Source organism: Uranotaenia lowii, chromosome 1 (genome assembly GCF_029784155.1).
Source record: "Uranotaenia lowii strain MFRU-FL chromosome 1, ASM2978415v1, whole genome shotgun sequence".
Classification (NCBI taxonomy): domain Eukaryota; kingdom Metazoa; phylum Arthropoda; class Insecta; order Diptera; family Culicidae; genus Uranotaenia; species Uranotaenia lowii.
In genome coordinates this window covers 49,210,686-49,226,046 of record NC_073691.1, presented here as the reverse complement: position 1 = coordinate 49,226,046, position 15,361 = coordinate 49,210,686, and positions in this window count along the sequence as shown.

Below are 15,361 nucleotides of genomic sequence, written 5' to 3'. Positions count from 1 at the left end.
ATTTCCGTTGCAACCGGTTACAATCTGCGAAAAATTTGCTACGTGAAGGAATCGCTGCTGGTTGTGGCCATGGCTCCTGGAGAGTTTGGGAAGGGGAACCGGAACAACAAGCAGCGAACATCATAAAAGTGGAGCCATAAAATGTTCTTACAAATGGCGAAACGTGGCTCGCTCTATCGGTAAGTAACAAAGAAGGAAAACACACCTTGGAATGTATCGGAATGAAGCTGTGGGATGGGGGAGATGTCCTTCATATTTCGGTATCTGGCTTGCGATGGCCATTCACCAAACACTTAAGTACCAAGGAGTGTGATATTAATAATTTTTTGTTACACTCTGAAATATGGGTTGCAGATCTTCGTTTTCGATGTATTTAGAGAATTTATGACATTCTATTTGCACAATAACTGAAAAATTACACCCAAACAAATATTGCATATTACATGGCAAATTCGTATAGGTGTTCAAACGTACACTAACTATTCCAAGATTGTACCTTTCGCGAAATCACGAACGAAAAATGGCAACAAAAGAGCGAGAATTGAATTCATTTCTCGACAATCGCATCTCATTTTACAAGACGAGTGTTTTGCCAACTGCTCTATCTAAATAAGTGGAAAATGCGGAAATTATTTTTCTTACTGATTCTACTTGGGCCGTTTACATAATTTTCGAAGAAAATTGAACATCAATCGTAGCACTAAAGTTTTATGTGGTAGCTTGGCGTAAGGTTTGAGATCTGTAAGAGTAAGACATGCTTGGATTAACAAGTTTGTCGACATGGAACCCATATTCGGGTGACGGGTGTATTTCCTGAGAGGCTCCGTAACATCAAAAACGTGTGACGCTCTCTTGCGCAAGTAAGCCGCTTGCGTTTAGCCACACATTGCAAATCTTGAATGATTTTGGGCCCGCTAAGTAAAACAACCAATATGAGCGTGGCGATGAACTTGTTAGGATGTACATAAGTACATATAAAGCTTAGTTCTTTTAGAAATGGGACAGTTACGAATGCGTGTATCTCAAAAACCTTTCATTTGATTTAAATACTTTCTATGAAGGAAATGAAGGTAATCTTATGATAATTCATGAAAAAATTTGAAAAAAATTATTTATTGTTTTTTGTAAGAATAAATTCTACTTTATTCTTGTTACCTCCCTTCGGCCAGCGCACACTTTTTTCAGTCATGATAATGATCAGTTTTTCAAACTAATACTTCGTCTAATCTGTATTTTTGGTGGCTACATCCCCCTCCTTCAATTTCTGATACTTTTCGGACCAATACTTCACTTTTAAAAGGCCACTGAGGTCACTTTAGCGGATACGGCTGTTTCGAAATTAACAAATTTGATTATTTTTAAGCCACTTTTTGAGCGTTTTTAATGAAATTTCTGCTGGCAAAATATGGCAATAACGAAGTTAAACCATGAGGAGATTGAACTTAGGGGAGATTGAAGGGTACATAAAAGATTACTCTTTTTAGGCTTTCAAAAAGAGTGAAAATCATAGTTTTCATTTTGAAAATTGTTGTTTTTTTCCACAGGAGCAGAATTTTGGCAAATCATAATATTTTATACAAAATAACCAGCAAATACATCCTTAAATATACTCGGGACCTTGCCACGAGCAGACGTGGTATAGGATTCAAACGCTGGAATTTGTTTAAAATAGGGTATTTCATAAGTTTCGTCGTTCATCAGAAATCATCTGTCCCATAGCCTCGGAACCAGATATACAGCTTACGAGCTGTGGATCTAGCAAAAATATTTTGTTTGAGGTTAGGTTTGAATGACTCATTAAGAGGCAACACTTTCAGCTTATCGAAGAAATTTTTTTTTGGAAATTTCAGCGATCTACCCTTAGTTTTCCGCTTATTGAAAATTAAAAATGCTGGTATGAGACTTAACTTCCCTGAAGACCCTTAGCCGAAGTTGCCGATCATATGCTTCACTCCAATGGTTGATTTGAACTTTGTGGACATTTTTGACAGTATTTCCATACTTTTCCACCACTCACATATAGTAGTTCTTTGAATAATCAACGGTTTTGTCGGCTATCAATTTGATAATGATGGATTTTGAATGAAACTGTGCAAAATTATTTTTTCCTTTTTCTCTTGCATCGTAAATATCTCAAAAACGCGTAAATTTTAAATTTTGAAAAAAAAAAAATGGTCGGATAGTACTTTTCAAAGGCAACAAAATGCTGTCAAAATTTCGAATGTCTGATTACTAGTAAACGAGTTATTAGCAAAAGAAAGTGTCCCATTTCTAAAAGAACTAAGCTTTAATGGTAATCAAACTTTAATTAAAGGCGAATCTGGGAGAATCCTATTTATTTCTAAAAAACTTAGAATTGTAGATTAAGAATACAGCCTTTTGGATTCAGCGAATTTCTTGCTAAATAAAAATAATCAAAAGCTCACATGGTAAAATATTGACGGTGGAGGGAAGATAAGGGCATAATGGCCACCTTAAGAAGGATGCAAATTTAACCGTAGAAAACAGCTATAATTTGTGAGTTACTTCATTGTTTCGTGTGCAGACACTAAAAAAAGTCTATTTCCTAACGGGCTAAAACTTGAAAAAGTAGATAAAAACGTTTGAAAATGCATTTCAAAATTTTTTGCCAAAAGCTGAACATCAACTTCGTAGGGGCATAGTGAGAACCCCCACTGGGGCAGTATATGCACCATTAATCGGGGCACGATGAGTATTTTCTGCCAGAGAATCTACCAGTGAATTCAACTCGATGAAGTCAACTGAATTATAGAGCTATAGCTTAACATCTTTCATCTAGCGATTTGGCCTATTGGTAATAAATCGGACAGGTAATCAGTGGACTCGAATACGATTCTTGGTCGGGGTATTTGTTTAATTTTCATTAACCGTTCATGATCAATGCATTTTGCACAAAACGGTAAGTAGTAGATCATTCAAACATAGAAATAACAGAAAAATGTATGTCTCTTCGTAGAATACAAACAATACAAACTCATTATTTTATTTTTTTTATTTTCATTGTATTGTCTCACGACATAACTTGACGAACATAATTCCTATAATTCACTCGGTCCATGGCAACCGTTCTCCAATTTCTCGGGCACCCTACGTTCGCCAGATCACGCTCCACTTGGTCTAACCACCTTGCTCGTTGCGCCCCCGCTCGTCTTGTTCCAACCGGATTCGTAGCGAACACCTGTTTTGCAGGACAGTCGTCCGGCATTCTCGCAACATGTCCCGACCAGCGTATCCGGCCAGCCTTCACCACCTTCTGGATACTGGGTTCACCGTAGAGTCATGCAAGCTCGTGGTTCATCCTTCGCCTCCACACTCCGTCCTCCTGTACGCCGCCAAAGATGGTTCTTAACACTCGTCGCTCGAATACTCCGAGTGTACGCAGGTCCTTCTCGAGCAATATCTATGTCTCGTGCCCGTAGAGAGCAACCTGTCTAATGAGCGTCATATACAGGTTACACTTCGTGCGAGGGCTAAGTCTTCTCGACCACAGTTGCTTGTGGAGTCCATAGTAGGCACGACTTCCGCTGATAATTCGCCTCCGGATCTCACGGAGGCCTGTCTGCGGTCACCAGTGAGCCGAGATAGACAAAGTCTTCGACTATCTCCAGCTCGTCGCCGCCGATCGTGACCTTGTTACTACTGAACAAGCGGGTTCGGTCGGTCTCGGATCCGCAGGCCAGCATGTACTTCGCTTGGACGTATTAATCATCAACCCAATTTGATCGCTCGGTAGTTCTCACAGTCCAATTTGTCGCCCTTCTTGTAGATGGGGCATATTCCCCCTCCTTCCACTCCTCCGGTAGCTGTTCTATGTCCCAGATCCGGACTATCAACCGGTGTAGGCAATCGGCCAACTTGTCTGGGCCCATTTTGATGAGTTCAGCTGCGATGCCATCCTTCCCAGCCGACTTGTTTCTATTCAGCTGGCGAATGGCTTCCTTAACTTCACTCATCGTTGGGAGTGGCTCCTCTTCGTCGTTGGCTACGCCGGCGATGTACCTTCCCCCACCGTGTTGGTCTCCTGCATGTGCGCCGTTTAGATGTTCATCGAAATGCTGCTTCCACCTTTTGATCACCTCACGATTGTCCGTCAGGGTGCCCCCGTCCTTATCTCGGCACATTTCGGCTTGCGGCACGAAGCCTTTGCGGGATGCGTTGAGTTTCTGATAGATCTTTCGTGTTTCTTGAGAACGATGCAGCTGCTCCAGCTTCTCGAGCTCCTCCTCCTCCAGGCGGCCCTCTTTCTCATGAAAAAGTCGGACTCGCTGCCTCTTCCGCTGTCGGTGATTTTCCACATTTCGACGGGTGCCTCTTTGCTCTACTGCCGCCCGCGCGGCATTCTCTCCATCACCCTCCATCCATCACCCTCCTACACTCCTCGTCGATCCAGTCGTTCCGTCGAGGTCGCTCCACATAACCGATGACGTTCTCCGCAGCACTGTTTATTGATATAGAATCTCTCAGTAAACGCTGAGAATTTTCCCAAATTGCATTTGTAAATGCACATACAAAGAATAGACAGCCCTGAATTACATTCAAAACTCAATTTTTACGCTGAAAAAATTAACATTTATGCTACATTAAACTTTACGACAAAGCAACCAAAAGTCTCGTTAAAAAGGTCGAACACAGCTTATTCAGCATAACCAATGTGCTGAAGTTCCTTTTATTCAGCCCAAAATTTAAGTTCTTATTGAAACTTTGAAGTTCCATTACAAATTTGAACGCCCTTCTATTCAGCCCACAAGTAAACGATTAATCAGCGAAAACAAAAAAATAATTCTCCTCTCCTCTCTTACTTTGGTCACCATCAGCCCATGTGGTGCTACCGGTTTCTCGGCATCCATCTTTATTCCACCCATCATCTCTCTCAATTGACCTTACTTAATTGCTTTTTTTTAAACTTTGTTCGATACATGCCAGCACACACGCCAGTTCTGCTACACAATTATTTGATTCGCTTACTCAAGCAAACAACCTTATGGAAAAAATTAGTCCTGGTACCAGATTTCAACCCCATCCTCCGAGATAATAGCCAAATACGCTGCCACGACGCCACGCTTTCGAAGTGGTTATAAGCTTCCTAGAATACTCGCAAGGGCAGCCAGCGGCCAGCAGCAAAGACGCATGTTGATTATTACTAAGAAACAATACGAAACGGCATATAAATCAATCATCGGTTAAAATAATATCGGTTTAAAAAAAATATGGAATTCCATGTTTATCACTGTTTAGATTAAAACTATACAAATTGAGTTTATCTTGAAATTTAATTAATGAATTTAATAGGTAAGTAAATACAATTTGACGAAATTTTATAAAGTCAAAATATTTACTCTTTTCAAAAACAATCATCTGCGAGTTAGCTTTAAATTGTTCGGGGTTGAATTTTCTATATAAAATATACATTTAAACAATTTCCAAGCTCCAAAAAATGATTTATTTATAATATGCCCTTTTGTAATGTTCGTTTACATTTCATATTCATGAAATGGCGGACATGTCTCAAAGAAGGCTATTTGAGGAACTTTTTGGAACCTCGAGTCCATAGAAGGCTATTTGAGACCCAATTTGAAACTTTTATTCTGAATGATGCGATTGACATGTCACAAATAGTCTATTTGAGGAATTTCTTGGAACTTTGAGTTCACTGAAGGCTATTGGAGACCTAATTTGTAACTTTTATACTGTGTGGGTGCAATTGACATTGACATTCGCGGCTAATATTAACAATGTAGTTGGAGAGCTTCATTCAGTTGAAAATAAAGATTTTTCTATTTCCTCAAAGTTTGATCATCAAAATAAAAAGAAACAAAATTTAATCTGTTTATGAAGCATGGCTGAAAAAATATAATCTTCTTGCTGTGATCATCAAAAACAAAGAGAAACCGATAAATTTTCAAATTATTTTATAGTTGATTTTATTTTAGAAATACCTAATATTCTAGTACCAACACATATTTAAAGTTTCAAATTAAGCCATTTTCAACGTCAAATTTCAAATGACATTTGAACGAAGAAATAATAAACTTAAATTTAAGATTCGTTCTTTATTTCGAGTGTACCTCCCACAAACTAACTCCTGTGTATTCGCTCATTTGCCTCCACAAAGAAAACAGGGGAAAAAAAATCACAAAATGATATTATTCAGGATGTGAAACAATTACATCTTTGGAGCTAAAACACCCCGGTCCGATTACCTCTCCCATCGCACCGGAAGCAAACACGACATAAGAAGCTGAAAAAACCTGCTAACCTGAGAAGATGAAGAACTTCTGAAGCCTGCGATTTCTCATAAAACTTACTCATTCTCTTTCTTGGCTTCGGGTTCCACCAACAACGCCATTTCCATAACATTTAATCGGTTTAATGAATTGTTACAACTCGCCGCCACGGAGCGATTTCTTCTTCCATTTGGATTCATTTGGATTCAAATGTAGAAATGCAAGGAGATCGAAAAAAAAAGAAACGCCAAAATAATAAAAACCAAACGATTTTAATTTCGTTATTATCCTGCTTACGTGAGGGCTGCGAATTTTGTCGGAAGATGGGCAGTAAAAACCTTTGTTCGTCACCTTCGTCACTCTTCACAAATTCATATTTGTATTTAGCTTCGGGCGAGGCTCGGTCGGGATCAACTTGAAGCGGAAGATGGAAGATTGCCACCCCTGGATCCTGTCTCCTACTCAAGGAGCAGCGATGTCAAGGAACCAAGGCTGGCGGAGGAACGTTTTAATCGTTTAATGTGCCATGTCGTTGAAGTTTCCCTTCGATGGACACCTGGGATGAGACAAAGAAACAACAGTAATAAGCTCATTCAGGTTGAGGATCCTGCTTTAAAAAAAATAGAGATCCGGAAGGGATGCATCGTAAAGTAATAAATCTTTCGTACTGTGACGATTGAAATTACTATTATAACTTCTTCATTAAAATACTCTTTGGAGCAGAAATTGAGTAAAGAAATTAGTGTTGGATTTTTACGAACAGGTTCAAGAATTGTAGTACAGACCTCGTTCGTTTTTGGCAACATTCGATTTTGGCAAAATTAAATATTTGTACATGTGACGAATAATACTGGAACAAATCAACGAATTCCAGGACTCTCTTCTGCTGGTGTTCGTTGATTTCGAAAAAGCATTTGACCGACTGAACCACGAAAACATCTGGGCTGCTCTTAGACGACGAGGGGTCCCAGAGAAACTAGTCCATCTCATCGAAGCACAGTACGAGGCATTTTCGTGCAAGGTCTTGCACGACGGTGTCTTGTCCGAACCAATCCCGGTAACTGCTGGAGTGAGACAAGGATGTATTTTGTCACCGCTGCTTTTTCTCATCGTAATGGATGAGATCTTGACTGGATCGATTGACTGTAGACCAAACCGAGGATTGCCGTGGAATCCTTCAACCATGGAGCAACTGAATGACCTTGACCTGGCAGACGATATTGTTTTGCTCGCCCAAACACAACAAGACATGCAGAGCAAACTCGACGACCTCACCGAAAGCTCCAAGGCAGCAGGTCTCAAAATCAATGTCGGAAAGACCAAGTCGATGGAAATCAACACAGAAAATCGTTCCAATTTCGTGGTAGCTGGACAACGGGTTGAGGCAGTGGAGTGGCAGTGCTTCCAGTATCTTGGTAGCCAGATTACGCCTGATGGTGGTACCAAGAAGGACATCGAAACCCGGATCAGAAAAGCCCGATTTGCGTTTGCGAGTCTCCGAAACATCTGGCGGTCACGCCAGATCTCTCTACGAACTAAGATCCGAATCTTCAACTCAAACGTCAAATCCGTATTGCTGTACGGGTGTGAAACTTGGTGCACATATGCGGTGACGACGCGAAAACTGCAAGTTTTTGTGAATCGCTGCCTGCGGAACATCATCCGCGCTTGGTGGCCTGGCAACTGGATCTCAAACGTTGAACTTCATTGCCGGTGTCATCAAAAGGCGCTAGAAATCGAGATTCGGGAACGTAAGTGGAGATGGATTGGGCACACGCTGCGAAGAGATGAAAACGAGATTTGCAGAGAGGCGCTTGACTGGAATCCAGATGGGCATCGAAGAAGAGGCAGGCCCAAAAGCTCGTGGCGGCGAAGTCTAGCCGCTGAAATCCGCACAGTTGACGAGAACCTTGGCTGGCAGCAAGTGAAGACGCTGGCTCCGGATCGCCAGCAGTGGAGATCTTTTATCTCAGCCCTATGCGCCGGTCAATCGGCGCTGGACCCTTAGGTAGGTAGGTGTCAAAATCGAGCGGATTTTAGAAACAACATATTCTATAGTTTTCACTATAGCGGGACGAAAAGTATTAAATGCACAAACACCATAGATACGTTTATACATTGTTTAAAGGATTTCTTTTTTTTTTGGTAATCGGCGTTGGAAGAAATGCAATGACAATCATTCTTCGTTTGCTAACCGACTCAGATAGTGCACTGGGTAAGATATCGGACTGGCAAGCCGAGATGAGATGTTGCAGTGAGTTCGATTCTCACTTTTTTTTTGATGAATTATCCAATAGGATGAAAATCCCATAAAATGTTTTTTTTTTCTTGATTTGCTTGAATGTAGTGGTCATGCATCATTCTGCTTGGAAGCTCGAGTCTTTTTGCCAGTTGTGCTTTTCCAATCATATAATCTTTGGTACAGTACACCTTTCAGCGTATTTTCGGCAAAAAGATTTGGTAAATAGGCATTGGATTTTTGCAACCTCTTCTATGAGTGAAGGCTCCATGAACACGATTATTTGCTTCTTTGATGTTGTTTTCAGAGTAAACAAACCGACAAGCAGCCGAACTGAGTAAATTTGTGCTGCTTTATTTTTTACGTTTGATGATAGGTGAAGAAAAGTAGGCCGAAACGTTACGTAAATTTTAAAAAGTAGCTTCACTCATCGAAAAAACTCAATAAGTTAAAAACCGTTTAAAAAGTACCGGTGAAAAATTTTTATTCATTAATTATTGTGACCTGCATGCGCCTTTAACAGAAACCGAGATCTACATAAGAGCCGCCATCAAACACCTAGGTGAAAAATTGAACTCAAGTAGTTTGTTTATAATTATACTATTTAAAGATGATATTGTTGATTCCTGTTGTGATATCAAAAAGATGTTATACTATTTTGTATCGGAAACTGATGACATAATTATTTTTATTCTCGTCAAGTCTTATGAAAAGGTCAGGTTACACTAGTGATTGATATGTCGGATTATCCATCCGTTGGCAATACTTCCCTTATGATTTCTTTGCTGTTCACCTGGCAACTATTCCAGTGAACACTACGAATTCACTCTTCGTCGATTCTTATACCGTATTTGTTTATGCCGAGGCATCCACTAGTGTTGCACTGATGCACCACTAGGTGCTGTCAAACTGTTTGTTTATTCGGACGGTGTTGCACTGGTTTTGACCTGGTGTTGCACTGCCATCGGGCGGTGTTGCCCCGAAAATTTTGTCAGTGTTGCGAGAGAGCGTGTGAGTGAGTGAGGTAGCAATACACTGGCGGCAGTTTGTGTTTGTTTTTGTCGGGTACGGTGGACCACTGATCGAGGGGAGAAAACACGGTATTAGAACAAAAGCGACGTTCTGACGTTCTTTCTCACTAGCAACTCTCTGTTATTGTTTACATTTGTCACGCGGTTTGTCAGTCTACAATAATCGCGACGGAGTAAACATCACTGTTCGGTCGTCGCGAGTGTGTTTCAACAATTTCTAAGAGAAATAACTAGAAGTTTGAATTTTATGCATTAAACAAATTGTATCACTTTCACGTTGCCACCCTGTGAAAACCACTTCTTTTTCTTACTTACTTTGATCGGGCAAGCACGTGGTTGATCCCAAACCAAGTGTCATGAAGAAACAGAAACAAAACAAAAAAAAAACTAGTTAAAAATAACAAATCCTTGCCACCGAACTCATTTTGCGGGATTTTGGTTATTAATATTCCAATTTCTCAACTAGTACTTCCAATTACCAGACCACAAATAATTTGGACGAGGGAAATGGTTTTTGTTGTTCGGTAAGTTCGTCCTTAGCACTGAGGCGTGAAAAGGTGCTCCCGGTTTCTGTCGGTTTCTGGTTCTGGTGGTTCTGGTCCAAGAGAAATGATTTCATTTCGGGATCACTTTCCGACAAGAGAGGCATATGATGGATTAAAAGGCGTGATAATTTGACAGCTTTCCAGAAAGAACGTTCCTACCAGTTACGCCCTTTCGAAGGCCTCTGGAAAACGAAAAGCGATAACAACACGCAACTGTTCTGCTGGCCGAAATGATACTCTTTCTGGGCAAAGTTTTACGCATCACTTGGTAGCAAAAAGCGATTGACGATGATGAATTTCGGGTGAATTGGCGGGCATTTATCTTGAAGGGCGAGGATCCCGTTTGTGGAGTGGAAATAATTAATTATGAGGATCTGATTCAATTTATGAAGGTAAGAGGTGATATTTTTGAGTCTTGTCAAAGCATCTACAAATATTGGTGGACCACAATAATGTTTCCAAGAATTTTACTTTAGAATTGAACAAAACGGATTTTTAGAAAAGAATTTATTGTCAGCAATAAACAGCAACATAAGGTAGATTTCAAACATGTAGTCCAAGTTTTACACAGCACGCACGTCTCTCACAGGAACGTTAGGTGGTTTTTCCTCGCGCCCGACGGGAGTCTTATAAATTCGTTCTGGCGAACAAGATGGACCTCACACGACTTAACAGTATGCTCGATGTCATGGTAACCTTCACAGTAAGTACACAAATTAATACCATTAATTTCAAAACGGTAGAGTACAGCGTATAAGGAAAAACGTTTGGAACTGAGACGGGAAAATATACCGATAAAATCCCGGCTCAGCTCCAACCTATTAAACCAGGGTTTAAGGCTTACCATTGAGCTAATGACGTTCGAATGAGGTTCGAATTTAGATTTTTGTTTGGCTCCATTTTTTACAATGATACTGATCTCTCGGGATGAAATTTCTTCATGATTTCTTTTTTTATTTTTTAGATGAAGATGACCTGGAATCGAACTCATGACATCCATAGCTCGGACGTTTCTCAGTAACTCTGCTTGGAGACCTATCAGATCCGTGTTAAAACTATGAAAAAAGTCGTATTTGCATCAAATTTCTGGCAACTAGTGCCCTAAATTTACATAATTTGGCATTAATCAATGCTTATGTGCTATGGCCTAATGCCACTGTAGTGCTTACATAGTGCTTAAAAACATTAGAGCAAGCTTTTGTGATGCCAGTTTAATGCTTAAAAAATATACAATTTGTCATCCTAATTTAGAGCATTTTTGCATTTCAAAAGCAGTGTGCAAAGCTGATAAAATGATGGTTGCATTCTAAAAGAGTGGTTTTGTTCTAATGTGATGCAACATAGCACTCGCAGGGCTTTTATAATGTAAAATTGCACTTGATGTGATGATATAGTGTAATTTAAAGGGTGATACGGTCAAAATTTGGTACATATCAACTTGACGTATTTCTTTCAATTTTGCATTTAAAAAACCTGAACACCCCTCATTTTGAAGGTGTGTGTGTAGAATGTTGCTCCTATTTTGATTTTGGAATTCACTCTTCAGTTGTCAAAATGCCTTCCAAGGAAGAAGAGGAGCGAATCAAAATTTTGCTCGCGCATCGAAAATCAGAGCTACTCGCACGCAAAGCTGTCAAAATAGGTAAAAGTTGCAAATTCAACCGTTACTAATGTAATTAAAGTGTTTGGGGAACGTTTGTCGACAGCAAGGAAGTCTGGATCGGGGGGAATTCGAAAACCCGATGCCGCTGAGACGACAAAGAGAGTTGCCGGTAGTGTCAAGCGAAACCCTAACCTCTCTCTACGAGATGCCGCAAATAAGCTGGGTGTATCGCCTACAACCGTGCATCGAGCCAAAAAACGAGCCGGACTATCGACTTACAAAAAGGTAGTGACTCCAAATCGCGATGATAAAAAAAATACGACGGCCAAAGCGCGATCCCGGAGGCTGTACACGACGATGCTGACGAAGTTTGACTGCGTGGTAATGGACGACGAAACCGATGTCAAAGACGACTACAAGCAGCATCCGGGACAGGAGTTTTATACGGCAAAAAGAAGGGAAAAAGTAGGAGATATTTTCAAGCACATGAAACTGTCAAAGTTCGCGAAGAAATATCTGGTTTGGCAAGCCATCTGTACCTGTGGCTTGAAAAACAGCATTTTCATAGCTTCCGGGACTGTCAACCAAGAAATTTACGTGAAAGAGTGTTTGAATAAACGTCTGCTGCCTTTCCTGAAGAAACACGGTTGTTCCGTACTGTTTTGGCCTGATTTGGCATCTTGCCATTACGGTAAAAAGGCCATGGAGTGGTACGCCACCAACAACGTGCAGGTGGTTCCCAAGGACAAGAACCCTGTCAACACGCCAGAGCTCCGCCCAATTGAGAAATATTGGGCTATTGTCAAGCGGAACCTAAAGAAGACCAAAAAAAACTGCTAAAGACGAGCAGCAGTTCAAGGCAAACTGGCTTTCTGCGGCGAAGAAGGTGGACAAGGTGGCTGTATAAAATCCGATGGCAGAGGTTAAGCGTAAGGCCCGGCAATTCGGATTTGGAAAAGCAGAAGCCTAGCTGAATATTTTTCCTGAATTTTATACTTATTAAACTTGAAAAAGAAATTTAATTTGATTTTTTAAATAAACGATTTCACCGATTTACACGCGTTTTCCCTTGACCAAATTTTTACCGTTTCACCCTTTAATTTGACAATCCATATATTTCGAGATCCGTAGCTTCGTAGAAATTAAAGAATATCTACGGAGAATTCAGTAGATCTGGCAACCCTGATCACCACCCATCGACTCGGGATTCAATGGAGCCCACAAATGGTCGATTGGTTCAGGTTTGCCGCTGCTCACGATCAGGATTGCCAACATTGACAAATAGCAGAGTATTCGAATCAAGCCAATATACTTTACGAATTTGAATCGGGTTTTCGCCCTTCGCACAGTACAGAAACTGCGCTTATGCATAACGATATTACCTATGCCCTAGATAAGAAAGGAATTGCTGATGATAGACTTCGCTACACGGAGAAAAAAGACGACAGTTGTTTCAATTATTTCAGCTTGTTATACCAATAATCGAAATGCAGTTGAATTTTTCGCATTCAACTACTTATATAATAGATTCAACTACAAACTTATAATTGTCCTTACGCAATCAACTATCAATATACTGCATTCAACTGCATGATTTATTTTATGCATTCAACTATAAATACAATAGATTCAACTACAAACTGCTGATTGACCTTATGCAATCAACTATGAATATAATAGATTCAATTGTAATGGTATAATTGATTCAACTGTAAATATGGTAGATTCAATTACAATTGTATGATTGATTATAGGCATTCAACTGTAAATATAATAGATTCAACTGTAGGGGTATAATTGATTCAACTGTAAATATGATAGATTCAACTGTAGTGGTATAATTGATTCAATTGTCAATATGATAATAATAATAATAATAATAATAATATTTATTAAGGACCTTTTAATGTCAATATGATAGATTCAACTACAATTGTATCATTGATTTTAGGCATTCAACTATAAATATAATAGATTGAACTGTAATCACTAATCACTAATCACTAATCGTACTTCCATAGCCAGAACTTATGTCTGAGTCCCAAAGAATAATAAGCGTGTATTATTATTCTTCTTGTCTTTGTTCATGTTTTTGATCATTTTAACATAAAAAAACATCAATATGATCAAAAATATAAAATGGTAGGCCCAACCAGCAGAGAAGGAAAGACATCTGGAACACAGGAACAGGAAGAAACGTGGACCACCAGTACCATACGTTTCAAAGGGGATCGTTGGAAGCATGCTAAGAAAAATGATCCGTGATGAAAATAACATGCTAAATGTTAAGTAACTTCACCAATCACTAGACCCACTCTTCATCGGCTGGAAATGATTTATTTGGTACACAGAAATCACAAAACTTAAGACTAAAAATCTTTTTAAAAATTGGATATATTCGATGAGTGTTTTAAAAATTTACTTGTATTTTTCTGCGTTGAACTGTTTTGGATTTCAGTGTACAATCATTTCTGGTCTTAGACCAAGGATAAAGCGCCTTTACTCGCTCTTGAAAATAAAAAAGAAACGAAAACATTAATTGAAAATTAAGCCTATCGAGGTCTGTTAAGAGCTCGAAAGGTTCTTCAAATATTTTACCCTTTTAAGAGAATTTGATAGTGAGATAACTTCAAAACCTCTCTGCAAATAAAGAACTTTCAGTTTTAAAAGTAGGTGATTGTATTCAGTTTTCTTATTAAAAATGTAAATCTTATATGATTAAAAAAAAATTATGAAAAGGCAAACATTTAAAACCATCAACTAGTGCATAAGTGAAAAAAATATAAAGACGAAAGATTGGAATTGGCTCACCGGGTTTTGGCTCTCGTTGGGAATCACTATCATCATTCGTGATGATACTGCGGTACTGCTTCGGCCGGAGGTATATTCAAAAAAATATCAAAAACTAACCCCTTTCCTTCCAGAAAAACACGTTTTCTCACTTTTTTCGTCCTAAACAGTTAACCAATTTACAAAATCGCAGTAATCCGCGGTATGCAACAAGACAACCTCAAGACGTTTGCTCAATGAAAACTAAATCACAAATAATTCCCGCTTTCACGTCCCTTTTAAAATGAGTTTTTCAGCTGCTCTCAAAATATAAATTGCTCAACACGCACTTTCATTCTTAATTTCAAACTTTTCATCTCTGGACATTGTGATTTACAAAATATTTTTCTGTTAACCTCAACTGCAAACGAAAATCCCACAACCTATTCATTTCTCCACGGTATCGTCTTGCGGTTTCTCAAACACTTTTGAATGCGCTATTGAATCACTTCCAACCAAAACTAAGACGACCCATCCACGAGTCATCTTTTTATAAGCTTCTGTTGAAATTTTTCACTATTCCACATATTTCACTACTTCAAACAATTTAACAAACACGATTTTTACAGACGGGGGAAAACGCGTGCGCTGCAATTTCGAAATCTCGCAAGATCCGTCCAACACAACAAAACACCAATTGCATTTCTATGCAAGTAATTTGGATGCATTTCAATAAATTTTTAAATGTATCGATCGCTAAAGAAGTCCCAAAATAGAATAAATTAACAGTATTTTTCAATTCGCGAGAAAACAAACGAGAAAAACACGACGGCGAAAAAAAAACACTTCCTAAATATAATAGATTGAACTGTAGTGGTATAATTGATTCAACTGTAAATATGATAGATTCAACTGTAGTTGTATAATTG